Below are 24,290 nucleotides of genomic sequence, written 5' to 3'. Positions count from 1 at the left end.
TCTTACGTGGCCCTCACGTCTGTGTCCCTGAGAACCACGCCACTCTGGTTGCTTGAGCATTCCTGTTAATTGTTATTTTGCTGAGTGTCGCCTGCCCCGAGCTAGCCAGGAAATTCGTCAAGCACGGACACGCTGGCTCCAGTGGCAGGATTCCCTGTGAAAGCAGCAGACATACATCACTGTAACAACACTGCCCACCGGGGAGCTGGACACGCTGAGGGTCATCATTTGGCACCCCTCAGGATGATGATGGTCTTTAAACCTGGCTGCTGCTCCCGAACGCAGTCTGGGGGTGATGTGAACACAGCTGGCCTTCCCGGAGGAGCAGGGCAGAGACCCGATGATCAGGGACGAAGGTTGCTTTGATCCCACGCGGTCTCACGGTTAGAATTCTGGGGTCTTTGTCTTGAGATGGACTGAGGGGAAGGCCCTGGGACGGGTGGGGGAGTCCTTGACTGCCTTGATCATCAGTCTCGCTGCTCCCTCTGTGGTCGCTGTGCCTCCTCACGCACACGTGGCACGTCCGCGTCTCTGAGCGTGTCCTCCTCTTTGAACTCTGATCTTCCCCACGGCAGCGTGTGGGAAGCAGGGGCACTCTGTCATTTGACAAGTGAGGAGGCTGAGCCCCGCGGGGCGGGGTGACTTGCTCAGGGTCACAGTGGTAACGTGGGGAGGCTGGGCTGGGGCTGGGGACCCCGACGCCTGTCTTTCTTCTGGTCTCTGAAAGCAGCCCACATTACTTTCAATTCTAATTGTGTCTCTGTGCCCTCAGAAGAACGGCCACTGTTCCCGCTTCCAGATGGGGAAACCAAGGCACACAGCAGTGCTATTTGCTCCTGGTCACTTGGTGAGCCGGAGGGGAAGGAAGCCTAGAAACCAGATTGTCTGAATCTCAGGCCAGGGTTTTGCTCCCAAATGAGTGACTTCCTTAGTGTGTGCATTCCTGATGGGCTGTGGGATGCCCACCACGAGCGTCCTGAGCAAGGAGCCTCCACAAAGGAATCCAGAAGGCGTGACGGGGAGGGGACCCACTGGTGAGCACAGGTGGGCTGGGACCACCTCCAGGGAGCCAGACCTGCAGATGTGACGACCCCTGTGCGTCACCACACACGCTGCTCCTGTCCCTTTGTCCCCAGACCTGCCCAGAACCTGCTTCTCGATCCCTGCAATAGCCTCCACCCTATTCAGCTTCCTCCCAGGACCTCTCTGCTGATGGTCTCTAGAGCCCCCGGGGTGGGGAGTCCTCCTCGGGACAGACCTTCCTCTCTACTCTGTGGCCGCTCTGAGGACATGGAGCTGCTCTAAGGAAGGATCCAGCCTTACCTGGTGAGGGCAGAGAGTCGTTCCCCCTCCATGTCTCATCTCCAGCTCTCCCGAAGACCCAAAGGAATGACGGGACTCAGAGCTTTTCTGAGTCGCAATGACAGAGCCAGTGAAAGGAGTTTAAGCAAAAAGAGAGGCTCCTCCAAGGGTGTTTGATGGAGGTTAGGGTGAGGAGAAGGTCCCCCAAAGACAGGAGGGGCCACCAGGCCTAACCCCCTTCCTGCTAGTCAGGGTAGGAGCATGGTTGGTGAGCCAGAGGCCTAAAGGGGAACCCCCAGAGAGAAAGGAGAAAACCCAACCGTGGTTCTTCCGGGGCTAAAGCCCAGCTCCATGCAGCCCTGTATCCAGCCCTCCTGCACTTCTGGGAGGGAGGGGACGACTCCACCTGGGGCTGAAAGGATTGTGTGGGTGAACCTGAGGACTATTATGAAGTATCTAGTCTACCTAAGCTTCACACTTAAATATAAACTCCACGCAGGCAGAGCCCTTGTTTACAGTCTTGTGTTTGTTTTCTGTCCCTAGCACCCAGCCCATGGCTAGCATTCAAATATTCGTTGATAGTTGATATATAATAAGTTACAGGTATATAACAGTGATTCATAATTTTTAAGGGTTATACTCCATTTGTAGTTATTATAAAATATTGGTTATATTCCCCATGTCGTACAGTACATACTTGTAGTTTATTTTATACACAGCAGTTCCTACCTCTTAATCACCTGGCTCTGTCTTGCCCCTCCTCTTTCCCTCTCCCCACTGGTAACCACTGGCTTTTTCTCTGTATCTGTGAGTCTGTTTTCTTTGGTTGTTACGTTCACTAGTTTTATATTTTAGAGTCCATGTGTAAGTGATGTCATATAGTATTTGTCTTTCTGTGACCTGTTTCACTTAGCATAATACACTCCAAGCCCGTTCATGTTGTTGCAAATGGCAAAATGTCATTCTTTTCTATGGCTGAGTAGTATTCCAATAGTATTCTTCTTTATTCATCTGTTGATAGACGCTTAGACTGCTTCCCTACCTTGGCTACTGTAAATAATGCTGCCATGAGCGCTTGGGTGCATGCATCTTTTCAAATTAGTATTTTCATTGTTTCTGGATATATATCCAGGAGTGGGATTGCTGGGTCAGGTGGTAGTTCCATTTTTAATTTTTTGAGAAACTTCTGTGCTGTTCTCCACAGTGACTGCACCAGTTGCCTTTCCCACCAGCAGTGTACTGGATTCCCTTTTTTCCACATCTTTGCCAACATTTTTTATTTGTGGTCTTTTTGATGACAGCCATTCTGATAGGTGTTTCTCTGATAATTAATGATGTTGAGTATCTTTTCATGTGCCTCTTGGCTATCTATATGTCTTCTCTGGAAAAATAGAAAAGACTTTTCTATTCAAGTCTTCTGCCCATTTTTATTCTTTATTTTTATTTTTTTTTGAGTTTTTTTTTTCCTGCCCATTTTTAAATTGCATTTTTTCCCCCTGATGTTGAGTTGTATGAGCCATTTATATATTTTGCATATTAATCCCTATTGGTCATATCATTTGCAAATATTTTCTCCCATTCAGTGGGTTGTCTTTTCGCAGGGTTTACTTGGCTGTGCAATAGCTTTTAAGTTTAATTAGGCCCCATTTGTTTATTTTTGCTTTTGTTTCCTTTGCCTTAGGAAACAGATCCAAAAAAAATATTGCCACATTTATGTCAAGGAGTGTTCTGCCATGTTTTCTTCTAGGAGTTTCCTGTCTTACATTCAGATTTTTAATAATTTTGAGTTTATTTCTGAATATGGTGTTAGAAAGTGCTTTAATTTCATTCTTCTGCATGTAGCTGTCCAGTTTCCCTGGCACTGTTTAATGAAAAGAATGTCTCTTCTTTATCGTATATTCTTGCCTCCTTTGTTATACATTGACCTTCAGTGTGTGGGTCTATTTCTGGGTTCTCTAGTCTGTTCCATTGATCAATATGTCTGTTTTTGTGCTAACACCATTAATATTTTGATTATCGTAGCTTTGTAGTATAAAGGCAGGGAGCACGATACCTTCAGCTATGTTTTCTTTCAAGATTGTTTTGGCTATTTGTGGACTTTTGTGTTTCCATATAAATTTAAAAATTATTTGTCCTGTTTCTGTGGAAAATGCCTTTGGTGTTTTGATAGGGGTTGCATTGAATCTGCAGATTGCTTTGGGTAGTATGGTCATTTTAACACTGATTCTTTTAGTCTAAAAACACAGCGTATCTTTCCATCTATCTTATCTTCAGTTTCTTTCATCAGCGTCTTAAGCGTTTGCTGAGTTCAGGTCTTTTACTGCCTTAGGTAGGTATATTCCTAGGTATTTTATTCTTATTGATGTAGTGGTAAATGGGATTGTTTGCTTCATTTCTGTGATAGCTTGTTAGTATATAGAAATGCAACAGATTTCTGTATATTAATTCTGTATTCTGAAACTTTACCAAATTCATTGATGAGCTCTAGTAGTTTTCTGGTGGTGCCTTTAGGATTTACTATGTATATTATCATGTCATCTGCACACAGAGACAGTTTTACTTCTTCCTTTCCAATTTGGATTCATTTATTGTTTGATTTTGGGGGCTAGGACTTCTGGTATTATGTTGAATAAAAGTGGTGACAGTGGACATCCATGTCTTATTTCTGATTGTAGGCTTTTCACCGTTTAGTAAGATGTTAGCTGTAGGTTTGTCATATATGGCCTTTATTATGTTGAGGTAGGTTCCCTCTATACCCACTTTCTGGAGAGTTTTTATCATAAATGGATATTGATTTTATCAAAACCTTTTTCTAAACTTACTGAGGTAATCATATGCTTTTTATTTTTCAATTTGTTAATATGGGGCCTCCTAGATGGCACAGTGATAAAGAATCTGCCTGCCAATGCAGGAGACGTAGAAGATGTGGATTTGATCCTTGGGTCAGGAAGATGTCCCGGAGGAGGAAATGGCAACCCAGTTTTCCTGCCTGTAGAATCCCACGGACAGGGCAGCATGGCAGGCTACAGTCTGTGGGGTTGCAAAGAGCTGGACACGACTGAGTGACTGAGCATGCATGCACTTGTTAATGTGCATCACATTAATTTTGCAGATATTGAAAAACCCTTACACCCCTGAGATAAATCCCACTTGATTATGCTGTATGATCCTTTTTATGTATAATTGGATTTGGTTTGCCAATATTTTGTTGAGAATTTTTGCATCTTTGCTCATCAATGATATTGGTCTGCAATGTTCTTTTTTTGTTGTATCTTTGTCTGATTTGGTATCAGAATGATGCAGGCCTTGTAGAATGAGTTTGGGAGCAGTTTTTTGGTGCTTTTTTGTGGGGGGCGGGGAATAGTTTGAGAAGCCATGTTAATTCTTCTAAATGTTTAGTAGAATTCACCTGTGTAGTCATTTGGTCATGGACTTTTGTTTGTTGGGAGTTCATTTTTTTTTTTAATCACTGATTCAATTTCATTACTGGTAACTGGTCTGTTCATATTTTCTCTTTCTTACTGATTCAGTGTTGGGAGACTACACCTTTCTAAGAATTTGTTCCTTTCTTCTAGGTTGTCCATTTTATGGGTAGAGGATGAGATGGCTGGATGGCATCACTGACTCGATGGACGTGAGTCTGAGTGAACTCCGGGAGTTGGTGATGGACAGGGAGGCCTGGCGTGCTGCAATTCATGGGGTCGCGAAGAGTTGGACATGACTGAGCAACTGAACTGAACCGATAGTTGTCTGTTTTAGTCTCTTATGATCTTTTGTATTTTGTTGCTATCAATTGTAACTTCTCCTTTTACATTTCTGGTTGTATCGATTTGGATCCTCTCTCTCTTTTTCTTTTGATCTCTCCAGCAAATCTGAATGAGAACCTTGCTCTCATTCAGGAAGAATTCTACTCAGGTAGAATATTCTTGGTTGTAGGTTTTTCTCTTTCATTAGCTGAAATATATCATGCCATTCCCTTCCGGCCTACAGAATTTCTGCTGAAACGTCAGCTGATAGCCTTACGGGAGTTCCCTCGTATGTTCTTTGTTGTTTTTCCCTTGTTGCTTTTAATACTCTATTTTTTGCCATTTACAGTGAGTCTTGTGTTTCTCTTTGGGTTGATTCTGTTTGGGACTCTCTTCTTTCTGGACTTGGATGTGTGTTTTCTTTCCCAGGTTAGGGAAGGTTTGCAGCTATTATGTCTTCAAGCATGTTCTCAGTTCCTCCCTCTCTCCTGTCCCTCTGGGACCCCTGTACCATGAATATTAGTGTGCTTGATGTTGTCGCCGAGGTCTCTTACACTGTCCTCGTTTCTTTTCTTTTTCCTGTCCAGCATCGGTGATTTCCACTACTGCGTTCCAGCTTGCGGATCCATTCTCCTATATCATTTAGTTTACTACTGATTCTTTCTAGTATATTTTTCATTTCAGTCACTATATTCTTCATCTCTGTTTGTTCTTGATATTTTCTAACTCTTTGTTTAAATCTTCTAATTTCTTGCTCTATGCATCAGTTCTCCTGAGTTCCTTGATCATCTTTACGATCCTTACCCTGAACTCCTCCTTGGGTAGATTGTGTATCTCTACTTCATTTGGTTATTTTTCTGGGCTTTTAACAATCTTTTTCTTAATCTGGAACATGTTCTTCCGCTGCCTAATTTCACCAAAACTGCTGTTTTTTTTATTGTTTATTTTTATGTATCTGGTAGGGTGGTACCTTTCCTGACCTTGGTCTTTTGCAGAAGGTATCCTATGAATCCCAGCAGTGCAGCCCCTCTGGTCACCCTGTGAAGGCTGAGTAGGACCCAGTTTGTTTACATGGATGTTGATGGATCTGGGTGGCTTCTAGTTTTTCTCTGTGAAAAGAAAGCTGCTATAAAATTTTATACACAAGTCTTTGTATGCACATATGCTTTCATTTTTCTTGGGTAAATATATAGAAGTGCAATGTCTGAATCATGGTAGATGTAAGTTTAACTTTTAAAGGAACTGCCAAATCATTTTCCAAAATGGTTATAACATTGATTTTCAAATATTAAGCCAAACTTGCATTCCTGAGATAAAACATACTTGACTGATGTGCATTTTCCTTTTTATATGTTGCTAAATTCAATTTGATAGTTTTGTTTAGAAATTTTATATCAGTGTTAACGGGATGTTGTTTTCCTGTAATGGTTTTGCCAGGTTTGGCTTCACGGTAATGCTTAGAATGAATTGGAAAGTAATCCATTCTCTTCAATATTTTGAAAGAGCTTATAGAATTGGTACTTACTTCCTTAAATATTTGGTAACATTCACCTATGAAGTTATTTGGGCCTGGGGTTTTCTTTGTGGGGTAGTTTTTAACTACACATTTAATTTCTTTAATAAATATAGTGATATCAAATGATCTGCTTAATTTTTTAAGATATAATTCACGTATCATAAAATTCACTATTTAAGAATCCAGTGGTTTTCAGTACATTGGCAAGATTATATAAACATCATTACTACCTAATTCCAGAATGTTTTTGTCACCCCAACATAAAACCTCATTCTTATTGGAAGTCACACTCCATTTTTCCCCAACCTCTAGCTCCTAACACAAATTTTTTTTATGTCTCTCTGAATTTGCTTATTTTGTATATTTCATATAATATATTTGAAATGGACTCATATATAAATAAATGGACTCATACAGTATGTGGCCTTTTGTAACTGACTGCTTTCACTTAGTATTAACAGTTTCAAGATTCATCCTTATAGAATGCATCCTTTTTATGACCTAAATAGACAAAACAATCTTGAAAAAGAACAATGTTGTCAGACTCACACTCCTGATGTCAAAACTTATGACAAAAATCTCACATCTTATATAAAAGTTAACTCAAAATGCATCAAAGACCCAAATGTAAGAACGAAAACCATAAAACTTTTGAGGAATGATGGGTTAAGTCTTCATGAACTTGGATTAGGCTGTGGTTTCTTAGATTCGACACCAAAGCAAGAGCAAGAAAATAAAAAGTACATCAGCTGGATATCATCAAAAAGAAACACTTTTGTGCTTCAAAGGGGAACACCAAGACAGTAAAAAGAATAACCCAAAGAATGGAAGAAATTTTTTTTTTGCAAACTGTTTATATGATAAGAGACTTGCATCTAGAATATGTAAAGAACTTGTACAATTCTATAAAAAATTTTAAAATGGATGAGCAGAGGATATGAGCAGACAGTCCCCCAAAGAAGATATACAAATGGCCAATAAACACATGAAAAGATACTCAACATCATCAGACATCAGGGAAATGGAAATCAAAACCACAATGACATGCCACTTCACACCCACTAGGATGGCTAGAATAAAAACAGAATCTCAAGTGTGTGTGAATATTTAGAGAAATTGAACCCTCACACATTGCTGGTGAGAATGTAAAATAGTGCTGCCATTTTGGAAAACATCCTGGTAATTCCTCCAACGGTACCATACGACCCAGTAATTCAAGTCCTATGTATATAATCCAAGAGAAAGGAAAACCTCTGTAAACACAAAAACGTGTACATGAATGTTCATAGCAGCATTAATCCAAAACCCCAAAGTGGAAACTGCTGACCTATCCATCAGTTAAGGAACAGATAAGCAAAATGTTGTATATACAGTGGAATGTAATTCAGCAGTAAAAAGAAAGGAAGTACTAAAATCTTCCACCACGTGGATGAACCTTGAAAACACTAAGAAGTCAGTCACAAAGAATCACATATTGCATGATTCCATTTATGTGAAATGCCCAGAATAAGCAAATCTATAAAGAAAGTAGATTTCTTGCTTGCCAAGGATGGTGGGGAGGTGTGGAGACTTTGGGGGATGGTGACTAAGGTGGGTGAGATCTTTTAGGAATATGTCTGAGGACGTTTTAAAATTGATTCTGGTGCTACATGCATGACTCTGAATATGCTAAAAGCCATTGGATTGTACACTTTAAATGGGTAAATTGTTTATTTCAGCCAAACTGTTTTTAAAAGAGTTTAGAGGCAAATATTCTACTGAAAAGTGATACCCTAGCTGGTAGCACTTTTCCAACTGGCTGAATGCTGGGGTAGTGAGCTCTGGTCCCTTGGTGGGAGCCTGTGTTCCCAAGAAGCAGGCCCTGGGCCTCAGTAAGTTTCCAGTGGGGAGAGATGGAAGAAGAGGGCCCGTGGGAGTGCTGGGGGACAGCAGGAGGCACGTGGGAAGGTGGGAAGAGACCCGCAGAGAGGAGGGCGGGCCGAGGACACAGGGACCGTCAGTTCCCGTCTGGTTCCCTGTCTGCTCACCGTGGGGTGTGGAGAAGGTCACAGAACTGCTCTGTTTGCCTCGTGTCCTCTCGGGAAAGCAGAATCAAGTGCCCCCTGTCTTATGACTCTTCCCTCATCACGGAAGGCAGCAGGGGAGTTCTCGAGTTCTGAAGCTGAGCCCAGCTGCATCAGCTGCTCCTGGTGCCCAGAGGCAGGCCTGGTCCGCCGCTGCTACTTATTAGCAGCGGGTCTTAGATGAACCTCTCAGCCCCTGGGGCTCCCTAGTCCTCAGCTGTCAAGTGAGAACAGTAAGTAATGTGACCTGCCTCCCTCAGAGGGTTGGTGGGAGGACCCAGAGTTATCAAGGATGGGAAAGAACTTCCAGGGCTCACTATTGTGAACTGCGGGAAAATGTTCAGGTTCGAAATGACGATATTGGTCCCCTAGCTGGAGTAGCTCTCACCTGTTTATTCTCTCATTAGCATCTGACCCACCCACCATATGCAAATTGGTTGGGGCCAGGAATAAGGGCAGCTGGTGACCACAGAGCGGAGCTCATATAAAAAGCCAAGACAACCAGACTTACAAGCTTAGTCTTCTGGCTTCAGACTCCTCTGCCTTCATCACGCAATCTACAGACAACCTCCTTCCTCCAGGGTACTGGCCTGTGGAGCCAGGCCAGGATGGTCACTCTGGGCTCACTCTCTTACACAGGGAATTGTGACTCCAAATCCAAAATCAACAGTGTAGGGATGTAAAGTGGGAAATATTCATCTCCAAGAAGATGAGTCCTGCAGATCATAACTGTTTAACTGAGATTACCTCCAGGAGTACTCATGGTTTCTACAGATGGCAGCAGTTCTGCGTAGCAGGTGCCACGCAGAATAAAATCTTCACGGCCATACTCCAGAGGCCCCGACATCTTGGAAACCTGCCGTCCAGGTCATGTGGGGACACAGGAGGGGCCAGCATGGCCCAGCAGGGAGACTAAGGAACAGCTCCCCAATGCCTGCTGTCAGAGGTGTGGTGGAGAGCAGAGGGCAAACATGGTGTCATGGACAAGAGAAGGAAGCAGGAATGAGAGCTCGGGGCAGCTCTGGGACCAGGGCTTGGCTCTTGATTACTGCTCTGCGTGCCCAGATGTGGAGCTGCTGGCGGATGTCTAAAGGAGTATCTCTGGGGAGGCAGGGCTCTGCCTTCCAGGCTTTGTAGAGTGAGGTGTGCAGAGGTAGGGATTTGGGTGCTCATAGCAACCAGGATCCATGCTGATTGGTCATTACCAACGTCTATTTCGATTGGTTGGTCCCAAACCTTAGCAATTAAGTGTTTTGAATATCACTCTTAGTGTAAAGAAATTTCCCTGGTGGTTCAGACGGTAAAGCATCTGTCTACAATGTGGGAGACCGGGGTTTGATTCCTGGGTTGGGAAGATCCATTGGAGAAGGAAATGGCAATCCACTCCAGCACTCTTGCCTGGAAAATCCCATGGACGGAGGAGCCTGATAGGCTATAGTCCATGGGGTCACAAAGAGTCGGACATGACTGAGCAACTTCACTTTCACTTTCTTAGTGTATAACCTCTGTACTAAAATCACTTTGGCTAAATGGCCAAAGTGTCAAAAACTAAGGCAGGCGGCTCCCTATTCTGATCCCTCTTTGGGTTAAATACACTTCCCCCAGTGCACTGCTTCCTAATCCATCCATTTGGACAAGTTTATTCAAATAAAGGCTTTCTGAACTTTTCCTCTTCTTCACTCCTTCAATTTGTATCTTAGAAGAGAAAATAAAACACGGTCAACTGTCTCAACAATTTACTGTTAGTGAAACTGAACAGGACTCTGAGGGGTTCCTGGGAGTGGAAGCCATTCTGTGTCCCCCATTTCTTATTTGTAGGAAATAGGCTTCAGCCTCCATAACCTTCTTTGAGTTCTAGAGGGCAGGTTCAAAGAGTTGCTAATAAGGATGGGAGGGGATGCAGAGACAAGAGAGTTGCATCAAGAAACGACAGTGCAGGCTTGGGGCAGGGGCCCGGTTCTGCCTCAAAGGATACACATGGTATCTTTGAACTCGTCTACAGAACTGAAACTTCCAGCAAGTGGGAGATGTTAACTTGATGAAGCATTCTTCATTCCAGAAAGAAGGTCACAGTTTGATAACCTCAAGAACCAGAGACGCTTATCAGGAGACCACCTGAGGTCAGATTAAAGAAACGCAGTGAAAGTCAAAGTTGCTCAGTCCTGTCTGACTCTCTGCGACCCCATGGAGTGTAGCCTGCCAGGCTCCTCTGTCCATGGAATTCTCCAGGCAAGAATACTGGAGTGGGTGGCCGTTCCCTTTTGCAGGGGATCTTCCCAACCCAGGTCTCCTGTATTGCATGTAGATTCTTGACCATCTGAGCCACCAGACCCCACACAAACCCTGATCCTTATTAGCAACCTCCTCCCACCCCCAACCACTGCTATAAAACTCCTCACCAAATACCCCCCAGCCTGGGACCGGGTTTGATTTGAGATTTGAGAGCATGAGCCTGCATGTCGCCCTTTGCCTGGCAAGGCAATAAAGCTTTTCTACTTCACCTAAAACTCTGAGAATCGATTCGGCACTGGTGCACAGAGGCTGAGTTTTGGCGTCATTAGTGGTCAAATTTCAGGTGTCATAATTCCCTCCAATGGTGATTCATAATCATAGTAAAAAAAAAAAAAAGAGCCACTGTTTACTGAGTCCTTCCAAGATAGCTGACACACACATTACACGCATCATCTTCTCGACTCTTGCACGGCCCTGAGAAGTAGAATCGATCATGAGAGGATGGAGCCAGCCATCAGAGGCTTGTGAGGAAGGTAAAGTAATTTGCTCAGGATTCCATGGCAGCAGTTAGCATCTGGCCACCCTGCCTCTGAGGGGAGCAGTTCTGCTTCCCAGGGGATGGCACAGCCAGAAGAGCCTGCCCCACGTTCCCGTGGAGCCAGTGGCCAAAGCACAGCTGCCACCCTGGGTGGGGAGGTAAGATTTACACACTCGACAGCACGGGCACCTCCAGGCAGAATGCAGACAAGGGTCAGCATGTCCAGCCTCCTGGGCCAGATGCCACGGTGCTTGACCCGGCTCTCTCAGAGGCCAAATGATCTGAGTTTACCTATTTTTGCAATAAACATGTTTTTGCAAGCTTACTCGTCCCACACAGCAAACAAACTTCCCCAGCTTCCTACCTGAAGAGATCACTGGGACAAAAAAGAATCTGTCTGCCAGTGCAGGAGACACAGGTTCGATCCCTGGTCTGGGAAGATCCCACACGCTGCAGAGCAACTAAGCTCGTGCGCCCCAGCCACTAAGCCTGTGCTCTAGAGCCTGGGAGCTACCACTGCTGAGCCCTCGCACCACAATCACAGAGGCTCGCAGGCTCTAGACCCCATGCTCCACAACAAGAGAAGCCGCTGCAGTGAGAAGTCTGCGTGCTGCAACTCTCACTGTTGCAGAGAGCCCCTGCTTGCTGCTGCTGCTGCTGCTAAGTCGCTTCAGTCCTGTCCGACTCTCTTCGACCCCATAGACGGCAGCCCACCAGGCTGTCCCGTCCCTGGGATTCTCCAGGCAAGAATACTGGAGTGGGTTGCCATTTCCTTCTCCACCCTGCTCACTGCAACTGGAAAAAAGCCCTCGCAGCAATGAAGACCCAGCACAGCCACAAATAAAGTATTTTTAAAAAGTGTGCATGTTTATATTGTACTTTTGGAATGACTGGGGAAAAAAAAAACACCATGTATAGTCCAGTCGTTAGCATTTTGGAGTTTTTACTTCTCATCTGTTTTTTATATATCTTTCTTCTCTGCTTGCTTTAAACTCTTATGATCATACCATCTATCCAATGCTGTATCTTCCTTTCTAAACCCAATCCTTATTACATATACAGTTTCTATGTTATTCTAAACTCTTCAAAATCACCATTGAAAATGGTTGTATATCTTTCTATTTAGTGGATGGACATAGTCTACTTAACCATGCCGTAACCTCCAACATAAATGTGTTAAGTTTAAATTTTCATGTCTCAGGTTTTCTTTAAGTAAAGAGGTACTGTTTGCCAAGATCTAAGTTCCATGTATCTAGGAATCATAGTTGGTTATGCAGCTTGAATTGGGATTTTTTACTTGGGGATGAATTTAAAACTGTACTGAGGTAGAATGAGAGGATACTATAGACAATGTCCCTGAATCTCAACAAAGCATTTAGCTCAATCTCTCAGGACGTCTTTGTGGACAGTGAAGAAACATGGGTCAGACCACTATAAAATGATGTAAATTCACAAGTGGTTGGACAGCTAAACTCAAAGTATTCTGGCTTAGGGTCATTGTCACCCTGGAAGGAAGTAGCTGGTGGCCATGAGACTAAGCCTTTCACCTAATCTCTTCACACATTTTAAAATCAGTGATATGGGTGAAATCATAGAAAATTGGCTTGTGAATTATGAAGCTGTATGGGATAAGATTATGTGATAGAGCAAAGAGCCAAAAGACCTTGTCAGGCTGAAATATTTGCTGGAAGCCAAGAAGAGAGAGAAGGGAGAAAGGCAAAGTTTTGTACTTGGGCTAAAAATCAATGATATAAATGTGAATAAACAAACAAACATACATACATGTCGCTCAGTCGTGTCTGACTCTTTGCGACCCCATGGACTGTAGCCTACCAGGCTCCTCCATCCATGGGATTTTCCAGGCAAGAGTACTGGAGTGGGTTGCCATTTCCTTCTCCAGGGGATCTTCCCCACCCTGGGATCAAACCTGGGTCTCCCACATTGCAGGCAGGCGCTTTACCCTCTAAGCCACCAGGGAAGCCCATGAATGTGAATAGGGAATACCAAACTTATTAGAAGTTAGTTGGCTACAACCTCAATATGAGCCAATAGAGTGACATGGCTGCCCCGCAGAGTATCAGCACAAATACACTGACTACACTAAAGCCTTTGACTATGTGGATCACAGCAAACTGTGGACAATTCTTAAAGAGATGGGGATACCAGACCATCTTAGCTGCCTCCTGAGAAACATGTATGGAAGTCAAGAGCAACAGTTAGAGCTGGACATGGAATAATGGACTGGCTCAAAACTGGGAAAGGAGTACGGCAAGGCTGTATATTGTCACCCTGCTTATTTAGCTTATATGCAGAGTACATCATGCGAAATTCCAGGTTGGAGGAAGCACAAGCTGGAATCAAGATTGCTGGGAGAAATATCAATAACCTCAGATATGCAGATGACACCTCTCTAATGGCAGAAAGTGAAGAGGAGCTAAGGAGCCTCTTGGTGAAGGTGAAAGAGGAGAATGAAGAAGCTGTTTAAAACTTGACATTCAAAAAACTAAGATCATGGCATCCAGTCCCATCACTTCATGGCAAATAGATGGGGAAACAATGGAAGCAGTGACAGACTTTATTTATTTGGCTCCAAAATCACTGCAGATGGTGATGGCAGCCATGAAATTAAAAGATACTTGCTCCTTAGAAGAAAAGCTATGACCAACCTAGACACCATATGAAAAAGCAGAGACATCACTTTGTCAACAAAGGTCCATCTTTTCAAAGCTATAGTTTTTCCAGTAGTCATGTACAGATGTTAGAGTTGGACTGTAAAGAAAGCTGAGTGCCGAAGAATAGATGCTTTCAAACTGTGGTGTTGGAGAAGACTCTTGAGAGTCCCTTGGACTTCAAGGAGATCCAACCAGTCCATCCTAAAGGAAATCAGTCCTGAATATTCATTTGAAGGACTGATGCTGAAGCTCCAGTACTTTGGCCACCTGATGTGAAGAGCTGACTCATTGGAAAAGACCCTGATGCTGGGAAAGATTGAAGGCGGGAGGAGAAGGGTTGGATGGCATCACTGACTCAATGGACATGAATCTGAGCCAACTCCAGGAGATGGTGAAGGACAGGGAAATGTGGCATGCTGCAGTCCATGTGGTCGCAGAGTCGGACACGACTGAGTGACTGAACAGCAACAACAAAATACCAACAACATGAACGGAGAGTCATTTATGGAGCAGAGATGTCACGTTCCCACTGACTCCACAAGGTATCTGTTCTGGAAGACTTTAGGAAAGGCTGTGACAAGTAGGTCAGTCAGTGAAAGGACAGTCGGAATATATGACCTTTGGAAACACTGTCATCTAAATAGCCAACAAGGCAGTATGCTCAGTGGATAAAGCATGACCTCTGAAGGCACCATGAGGTGGTTATTCTATTAGGCTTTGAAACTTTTAAACCCAACTCTGCCATTTACTAGCTGGGGGACCTGGCACAAGTTACTGTCTGTGCCTCAGCGTATTCATCTGATGAATGAGATAGATACTCTTTCCTAAGGGCCCTACTATCTATTAGGGTAGAGGCATCATCATAAACATTTTAGATAAATAATCACAATGGCATGGGGTTAACTGTTATGGACAAGCAGAGGAAGGTGTGATTAACTCCCTGGAGAGCTGGGTGAAGCTTTACAGAATTGGGGCTTTTGAGTGGAGTTTGCAGGGATAATTAGGGGTGTATGTGGGAGCAGAGGGAACTGTGTGGGAGACTAGACCTGTCACCAAGTATTTTCCAGCAAATGCTGAGAAGTCAGTGATACAGCACAAGATAATTGGGTGGCAGCAAATGAAGCTACAGATAAAGTTGGTTCTCTCCCAGCTCCAAGTGTAGTGCTGATCGAGAAGCTACCCATGAATGTAAGGGTAGGCATAGCAATCTGATGCTCCCCTTGAGCCTTCTGTTTCTATACTGCTGTCTTCTCAATAGACTACCACGGTAAAGGATGAAGAAAGAAATCACATTTCAGGAGAAAATGAAAAAGGATTTGATCCAATTTTCTAATCCTCCTTCTTCACTATAAACACAGGAATATCTGCCTATAGAATAAGTGTGTCATGTTCCTGAGACATTTATAACCTTGGAGTCCCTAAGTAGAGAGACTGGAGTCAGTACTGGAGCAATTGGGATCCTTCCCACCACGACTGAAGGAACAGAAGATGCTATCTGGAAGGAGTTCCCTTCCCAGCACATCTCCTAAGCAAAAATGATGGAGGAACACATTATTCAACACTGATCTCCCAGACTCTCCATTTCATTACATTTAATAACAATCATTAAGCATGCTACAGGGATGTAGATATAAGTCATCAACACTTCCTCCAAGGTGCTTGTGTGCTAGCTTTAAAAGATTCACAGCCACACAGAGCCTTACATCATTAAATGTTAGGGCTGGCCATTTCTGATCATGATGGAGTAACCAGTGCTGGATTTGCCCTCCTGCTGAAATCAAGTATAAAACAAACATACACAGCAGTTTTTAGGGATTCAACAATAGAGTCCCTTGGACTGCAAGGAGATCCAACCAGTCCATCCTAAAGGAAGTTAGTCCTGAATATTCATTCGAAGGACTGATCCTGAAGCTGAAACTCCAATACTTCAACCACTTGATGGGAAGAACTGACTCACTGGAAAAGACCCTGATGCTGGGAAAGATTGAAGGTGGGAGGAGAAGGGGACGACAGAGGATGAGATGGTTGGATGGCATCACCTACTCAATGGACATGAGTTTGAGTAAACTCCGGGAGTTAGTGACGGACTAACTGGAAGCCTGGCGTGCTGCAGTCCATGGGGTCGCAGAGAGTTGGACACGACTGAGTGACTGAACTGAATAGGCTATACAGGATCCCTGAAAAAAGGGAAAGAAACACATCAGGTGAGCTTCGTGTTCACCTGGCACTCTGCCTGAGTAGATTTCCAACCACCACACAGGAAGGGGGAATAAAGCAGAGTACAGTTGTCCTACTGAGTGGAGGAATTAGAGGCTGGGGTCTGCAGCTACAGAAGCACTGGAGCCCGTGGGGCAGGATACTGGAGAGGAAGGAGCTTCATAGGGGACATGCTCAGGAGTTTGTAGAGGGGGGAGATCCCCCACACATCTCTGGCCGAAGGCTGGTCTGCCCATACACAGGGTGAGATCTAGCCAAGAGTAGTTACTTTGGAACTTAGAGCAGAACGCGGATAGTAGAAGTTGCAGAAACCCTGGAAACGTAGGCGTTTCAATCTAGACAGAGGGAGGAAACTCCTTATTCACATTCCAGACATTCAAGTGAGGCAACAGCAAGGTTACCACAGGAGTAAGGATCACACTCTGGAGTCAGGTCCACGCTAGGCCTGCCCTGTCGAAGCATGAACCCAAGCCTCAGCGGGATCAAGGATCCCATAATTCACTACAGGTAAATTAACTCCCCGTCAGAACAAAATTCAACACTTATTAAAGGAAGACAGTATAATTCAAGCTCCTTTCAGGGTGGCAACTGTAATATCCACAAACAACCAAAAATTACTAGAAATGCGGAGGAGCAGGAAAAGTGACCCAAATTTAAGGAAAACAATAGGAAATAGATGCTGAGATGTCCCAGATGTTCAAATTAGTAAAGACTTTAAAGCAGGTATTATATGTTCAAGAACATAAAGAAAAATATGATCTCAGTGAGTGAAAAGATGGGGAAATCTCAGTATATAAGTGGAAACTGTGAAAAAGAAGCAAATAGAAATTGTAAGAAAGTACAGCTAATGAAAACTTCATCCAATGAGCTTAACAGCAAATTAAAGATGGCAGAAGAAAAGGTCAAGGAAGTTGAAGACAGAACCATAGATATTATCCATTCTGAAAAAGAGGAAAAAGATTGGAGGACAAACTTTTGCGACATACCAAGCTGAGTAACACACATATAATCAGAGCTCGGAAGGAGAAGAGAAAATGGGGACAGGAAAAAAATGATTGCTGAAAACATCCCAAATATGGTGGGGGAAAATACACATATCTGAGAAGAATTAATTATCTAAATGGGATAAGTACAAAGAAAACCATACCTGGGCACACCACAATCAAGCTTCTGGAAGTTAAAGATCAAGAAAGAATCTTGAAAGCAGTTAAGAGAGAAAAATACACTACATATGGAGGAACAATGATCTATATGAAGACCTTCTCTTGAGAAACATTAGGGATAGGAAATAAAGCATGGACATTTTTAAGTACTAAAAGAGAAAAATATAGATTTAGAGCTTTCTGTCCTGGGAAAACAAACTTTTTAAATGAGAGAGAAATAAAGACACTTTCTAGATAAAAGAATTTGTCCCCAGAAAGCCTGAACTACATAAAATACTAGCCACTCTCTAGCATTCCTAGCAAGAAGGCTGACTTCCTGCTTCTTGAATTCTCCTAGAGCTTTGGAGCTCACCGTAGGAGACGGCAGCTCTAATTGTGAGTAGGTGAGTGAGTAGGCGGGTGTTGACAGGAAGGAGGGAGGTGGTGATCTCTCTGTGCTATTTAATCAACCATTCACCCCCCAGTGGAGAACCAGACCCAGGTGTATGGGAAGGACGAACTTTGACATTCAGAGAAAGGCAGAAAAGGATGACAGGTACGCACTGGGACAGTTAGGCCAGCTGTCAGTAAGGAAATACCTGCAGACTGGCTGGGAAGTAGCCGCTGCTCCGAGCTCCGTTCCCTCGCTCATCACCTTGGCCTCATTCCCAGATACTCCCAGAAGTCCCTACGATGGAGCAATGAAGGATCAACTTCTGGCAAGCAGGGCACCTCCAGGACTCTGCCAGCTTCCTTTCGAATTGGTTGATGCTTGGGCCATGCCAGTTATTAAAGGTTTACGATGTCACCACTGGAGCTAAGTGGGGTTGCTTCCCTGTGTGTAGGACTCTGGCAGTGGGTAGAGAAGGACCAGAGGAGGCCTAGGGACAGAATGAAGACTCTGCTCCTGGGGCCAGGGGCAGGGGCGGGGGGTGTGCAGTAGGAACCAGGGAAGCTCTGAAAGCCACCAAAATCAACTTTCCCAGGTCAGCCTGAGGTTTCAGGGACACTTGACTCTAGAACAACCTCTGTTCTAATCCCCTAGGTCATAGTTTTCCATTTTAAAATGTGATATTTCATAGCCTTTTAAATAAACCTTTTCACCTCCACTGATTGAGAATAATGTTCTTAGCAGCTTAAGAACTTCTAGCTGGGCCCCCAGCAAGTTGTCCTTCAATGAGTCCACTTTCTCATGAAACCTTGGACCTCAGGAGTGGCTGGCCCCTCCCAGTGCCTGCACTGTGGACCCCGGTCCTTTTCTGGGATGCCAGGCAAGCCCCTCCTCCCTTCCTGCGCCTACATATCTGCATCTTCAAGGTGGAGGCCATGCAAAATAAAGGCACACAGAACAACAAATGGACAGTCTCTTGATCAGCGACAAAGACTCTATTTCAGCCACAGAAATGGACATTTCTCCTCCTAGGTTCAGGTTCAAAGGAATCTGTGTGTCTGCCTAGGCAGGCAGAGGAGGGTTATCTTGGCCTAGACAGACAAGAAGCCATCAAAGGCAGGCAGAGTGGCCCAGAGGAGGAGGAGGTGTGGTAGATCAACACAATCTCACCAGCAAAAACACAGCTAATCAAAGCTCTATGCACAGCCTTTGGAAGCTGCCTGATACATTTTCCATCATGTACCTCTTCGCCTCCTTTGGGACCTTGAACCACAAGTCTTAACAAACTGCAGTAATTTGCTGAGCCCTCAATCAGTCTCGCTGAACTGTGAAAGCAATGTCTTGTCTTTAAATAACATCTAGTGAGGTAGTTTACACCAGGATAAAAACCATGTTTTCTAAAATCATTTCTTGTATCACCTTGTTGTTTTTTTGCAAGTCTGTCTGACTTTTTGCGACCCTATGGACTGTAGCCAGACAGGCTCCTCTGTCCATGGGATTTTCCAGGAAAGAATACTGGAGTGTCATACCACTTCCTTCTCTAGGGGATCTTCCTGACCCAAGGATCAAACCCATGTCTCCTGCTTGGCAGGCAGATTCTTTACCACTGAGCCACCTGGGAAGCCCCAGAATCACCTAACTCTTGTTAAAGTCAAACCTAAACAGAACCAGCACTCCTGATGGACTGTTTTTGTGCAGTTTTCCACCAAGCTCAAGGGATGGTGGACCAGGCGGTTTCCAAGTGATGTGACTAAAGCCTTAAAAGTCATCCTGCCTAAAACCATCTTCATAATTCCCCATTACAGGGCCTGATATCGCCACCATTAAGTACCCCTTTTGGTTAAGGTACCTACTTCAAACACACCTATGTTACCTGCGAGGAGTTCTTAGCCTTCTTCATTGAGCTCAAGTTTGAGAACCTCAACTGCACACATCAGCAGATACACCAGGAGGGTCCACTTTCTGGGGACTTCTTTGGCGGTCCAGTGGTTACAAATCCACCTTGCAATGGAGGAGACATGGGTTCAATCCCTGGTTGGGGAAATAAGATCGCACGTGCCTTGGAGCAACTAAGCTCTCACTTCACAACTACTGAGCTCATAGCTCAACTAGAGAGTCGGCGCAGCACAACAAAAGACCCCACGTGATGCAATGACGATTCCGCGCCCCAACCGAGACTCGACATAACCAAATAAATAGCAAGTATTCAAGAAAAAACTAAAAGGAACACTCACAAAATAAAAGTAGCTTGCTCACAGACAAGCTACTCCACATCTTCAGATCAGTGATGCTTAACAGTTCACCCGTGTGAGAATCACCTGGAGGCATGTTGAACCACAGCTTGCTGGGCCCCCACGCTGAGTTTCTGATCCCATAGGTCTGAGATGGGAACCGAGAACCTGCATCTCTAACAAGCGCCCAGGTAAGGCTGATGCTGCTGGTCCAGAGCCATGCTTTGAGGATGATGGTACTAGTTGATTTCTAAGGAAATCTTCATGAGATGCAGAGGCAGAGTGTGAGAGCATTCCGATCATGAATTATAAGGTAAGAAGACGGACGGTTCTGAAGTATTGGGTTGGCCAGAAAGCCCAGGTTTTTCCATAACATCCTATGGAACTGTCTGGATCTTAAGAACCTTCTGGCCAACCCAATAGGAAGGGGTAAGGACCCAAAGGCAGGCCAGCCTGGCAGAAAACTTGGACTTGCTTGAATGATCCACCAAGACACATGCTATGGGCCTCTTCCTCTTGCTTGCTTTCCTTTGCAGTTTTCTCTGCTTACCGCTTCCAGGAAAGGCAGGTCCGCTGGCAGCCCCCGGCAAGGACAAAAGATGGTTCCCTCTCCCAGGCCCCTGCCTGGAGGGACATGTTCACACAGCTAATCAGGCTGTCAGTGCCCTGTTCAGCCTTCAGCACCCTCTCCTGGGGGCTCCTGACATTTCTCAGAATTTACACAGAACTTAGTGAAGTCTTAAACTACGTTTTTTCCCTCTTTTGAGCTCATCTACTCCCTAATAGGATAAATTCAAAGGGAAACATGCTCTTCCAGCTGCCTCCTCTTGACACACACAAGGAACTAATTAGCAGGCCTGCCGAGGAGGCGGGCAGAAAATGGTTCATGACAAGAACACAGGCCGGCAGCCGCCCTCAGGAGGTGGGGCCTCCTGGCTTGCCCTTTGGCCATCACGTCAGGCTGTTCAGTGGCTCAGTCATGTCTGACTCTTTGCCACCCCGTGGACTGCAGCATGCCAGGCCCCCCTGTCCGTGGGTCCATATGTCGGTGGAGGGGAAACTGACATAGGGTGTCTGCCTGGTGTTACCACGGCATCTCCTGGGCAAGCGGTTGTTAGTGATTTAGCCTTTCGCGCATCAGGAAAGCCTTTGACATCCCTGCTTTCACTGATGCTAACAAGGATCCTATGAAATAAGCAGAAGGGGAATGATGGCCCCATTTGATAGATCAGACAGTTGAGAAGGAGCTCAGAAAAAAACAGTGGACATGGTACTCTAGGCTCAGCCAATCCTTGTGTGGTCTTAAACAGATCTCTTTCCTAGACCTCAGTATTTCCATCTGTCAGATGGAAGAAATGGACCAGGTGATTGGGAGGTCTCCTTATAGATCTCTTATTCTGGGAATGACCTACACAAGGTAAAAGAATTGAGGTCACATGGTGAATGACACAGAGAAACCAGGGGTCCCCCATGCCGTGTCTGATGAGTGAGAGCCGCCAGAGTACCCCTATTGCTACCCACTGCCACATTCTACTGTCGGTGTGGGTCAACCAGGGCCTCTAGTTGCCCTCTGCCTTGCAAAATCAAAGACCCTTGGGGTGGTGTGGGAGGGGGTCACGTGCCCATAATGTTTGCTGACTGTAACTTGATGCTCCAAAGGGGTCAGATACCCATTAGAGAAGAGAAGGCCTTTTCCTCCATGAGACAGACACAATGGACACCTTCCCTGGGCCAGGCCCTGTGCTAGACGAGGGGGAATGTGGACGGGAAGGAGACTTGCTGTCCACTCAGGACAGAGTTACAATAAGGACAAGGAGGACCAGCTGCTGCATCCATGTCCAGCTCCTCCCCCCACCCCCTTCCCCACCGTCAGATCACAAAGCCTGTCCCTGACCCTGGGCTGTAACCCACACAAAGGCACTGGCTGCAGCCCAAATGTGCATGAGCTTCTTCGGGGCAAGCGTAGGATCCTTGAAGCTTTCAGAGGGGTCAAATTTAGAGCCACTCACATGAAGGCAATCGTCCTCCAAACACACCGGGGAGACCAGGTGCCTACTTCTGACTTCCGTTGGCTGGAAGAATGCCATGCTCTCTCTCTGAGAGTCAAACTGTCTAAGCACATGGAATCAATGACCCCAAAGCTTGCCATCTGCAATGTGCTGGCCCATGACAATTCTTCCGTTTGTTCACGACAGTCAACACAATCACCTGGGCCATGTCTCGGGTACAGGATTAGACTCCCTGGAGGAAACTGATATGAACGTGATACAGCCGTCAAGAACCACGGAGCTCTTAGCCTAAGAACACAGAAGACAGTGGCAGAAATACCATAAAGCAGTCAATGGTGGGTGCTAGAAGATCCAGGTTATGGGGGGCGGGGAATTCAAAGGAAGCAAAGACCCAGACAGCCTCCATGGAGGAAATGGCGCATGGGAAGACCATTCATCAGGATGCTAGAAGGCCAAATTCTTGTGTCCCTTCTGCTGCAGTCAGCCAAGTAATCTTGAGAAAGCCAGTTCTCTCCATCTTCAAATGGACCATTTGCCCAAAGTGCCTCACGGCATTATGAGAATTAAATGAGAACTGATTTAAATGCAATCAGATAAAGGCACTGAATAGAAAGCTTTCGTCATCACTTGGGGAAGAGTAGGGAGGAAGCTAAAAGCAGAGAGCATACGAGGAGGAGGCCGACGGGGGTGGGGACGCCCGCCAAACCCAGGGCTGATGTCAGCTCCTACTGGGCCTGTCACTGGCTCCATGATTTTTTTTTTTCTTTTAAACCTCCCACAGTTAATTTTATTGAAGAGAGCCCACAGAAGAGTAAGTCAGAGCATCTAAATTCCTCTGCATCAGGAAAATGAAAGTCCCAACCAGAGAGACGGTGGCTTCCCACCCCTGAGGGACAGGCGCACGGCCAGCGTTGGTGGTCAATGAACCTGAGGCTCCTCCATGGCTCCCAGTGTAGCTCCCAGGCCCCGTGTACTCAGCCAGCACTCTGAGCAGGATGGGGTGGGGGGGGGTGTTCCTTACTACTTTCTAAGGGGCTTTGCTTTTATGTTCCATTTTGATTCATAACCTCGATCTAGGGGGGCAGGCAGGGCACATACGATCACCCTTATCAAAGATGGGGAAATAGAGGCTCCCGGGGGTGACTGTGTCCCAGGCAGCATCCCCAGAAGGGAGCCCGGGTCTCCGTCTCCATCACAGCATCACCTCCTCACACCTCCTTAGGAACCACTGCCACAGACACTGCTTGCCCCAACAACCCCCTGCCCTCATTTTCCTGAAAGCCCCCACCATGTGCTGTTCTGCGCCTGTTCCCATAATAGCACTTCACTTGCATCGAAGAAAAGCTCCTTTTATTATTTCCAAACGTCCTGGTTTATTCCAATTCAGAAAGTGGTTTTGTGCATCCCAGAAATAACAGTATCACGGATTCTCTGGTCCTTTTTACCAAATAAGGGCAGATTTGGGTTAAAACCTTCAGTTCAATTGTTTGGAATCACTGCTCCTTTGAAGAAAAGAGAACCAGCACAGGGAATTAGGAAGACAGAAGGGCATGGGATTTTTTTTTTTTTTTTTTTTACTGTGGACATTCCTTCCTACAGACTCGGCTGTCAGGTTTGACAGATGGCCTGGCTGCAGGAGTGGGGACAGAGGGCAAGCTCGTGGTTCAGGCGGCACCAGGCAACGAGAGCCAGCTAGGCTGATGCAAGGTCTGAAATCTGAGCTGGATCCCAGGATCCAGCCAGGGAGGGTGGGACAGGGAGCCCTGCCCCCCAGGCCCCTTCCCCCGCCACCCCACTGCCACTGCGCCAGGCAGGTCAGCACCTTTTCTCAGTGTCTGTGACCTGGCTGGAGGCAGATAGGGTGGCAAGGGAGAGCAGAGGAACGGGGCCTCAGAGAGAAGGCCGGAACACGTTCAAGGTCAGAGATGCCCTCCCCACTCATTGCCCACCCCAGCCCTGTGGCTGGTAACAGGTTATGATGCACCCATCTCCTGAGGAATGCACTTATTCTCTTGGGTTGGCCAGAAACTTCATTCGGGTGTTTCTGCGAATTGGGACGAACTTTTTGCTAATCCAATAGTAAAAATTCATGATCCACAAGTTTTGGCAGGAGGCCGGAAGTCACAGCCACCCCACAGCTCTGTTGAGGGGTGCCTGCCTGAGATGCTCAGAGGCTCCCCTAAAGTCAGAGGAACTGGGGTAAGGAGAACAGAACTTCAGAGAACTCCTAG

At 45.5% G+C, this 24,290-nt stretch overlaps 1 protein-coding gene across 4 annotated transcripts in view; it reads right to left on the bottom strand.

Annotated features, from left to right (window-relative positions):
- MAPK4 (mitogen-activated protein kinase 4) overlaps window positions 1–24,290 on the bottom strand; it is a 172,899-nt gene that overhangs the window by 36,446 nt on the left and 112,163 nt on the right. The window lies entirely within an intron of this gene.

Source organism: Bos javanicus, chromosome 24 (assembly GCF_032452875.1).
Source record: "Bos javanicus breed banteng chromosome 24, ARS-OSU_banteng_1.0, whole genome shotgun sequence".
Lineage (NCBI taxonomy): Eukaryota > Metazoa > Chordata > Mammalia > Artiodactyla > Bovidae > Bos > Bos javanicus.
This window is presented reverse-complemented; position numbering and strand designations above follow the sequence as displayed.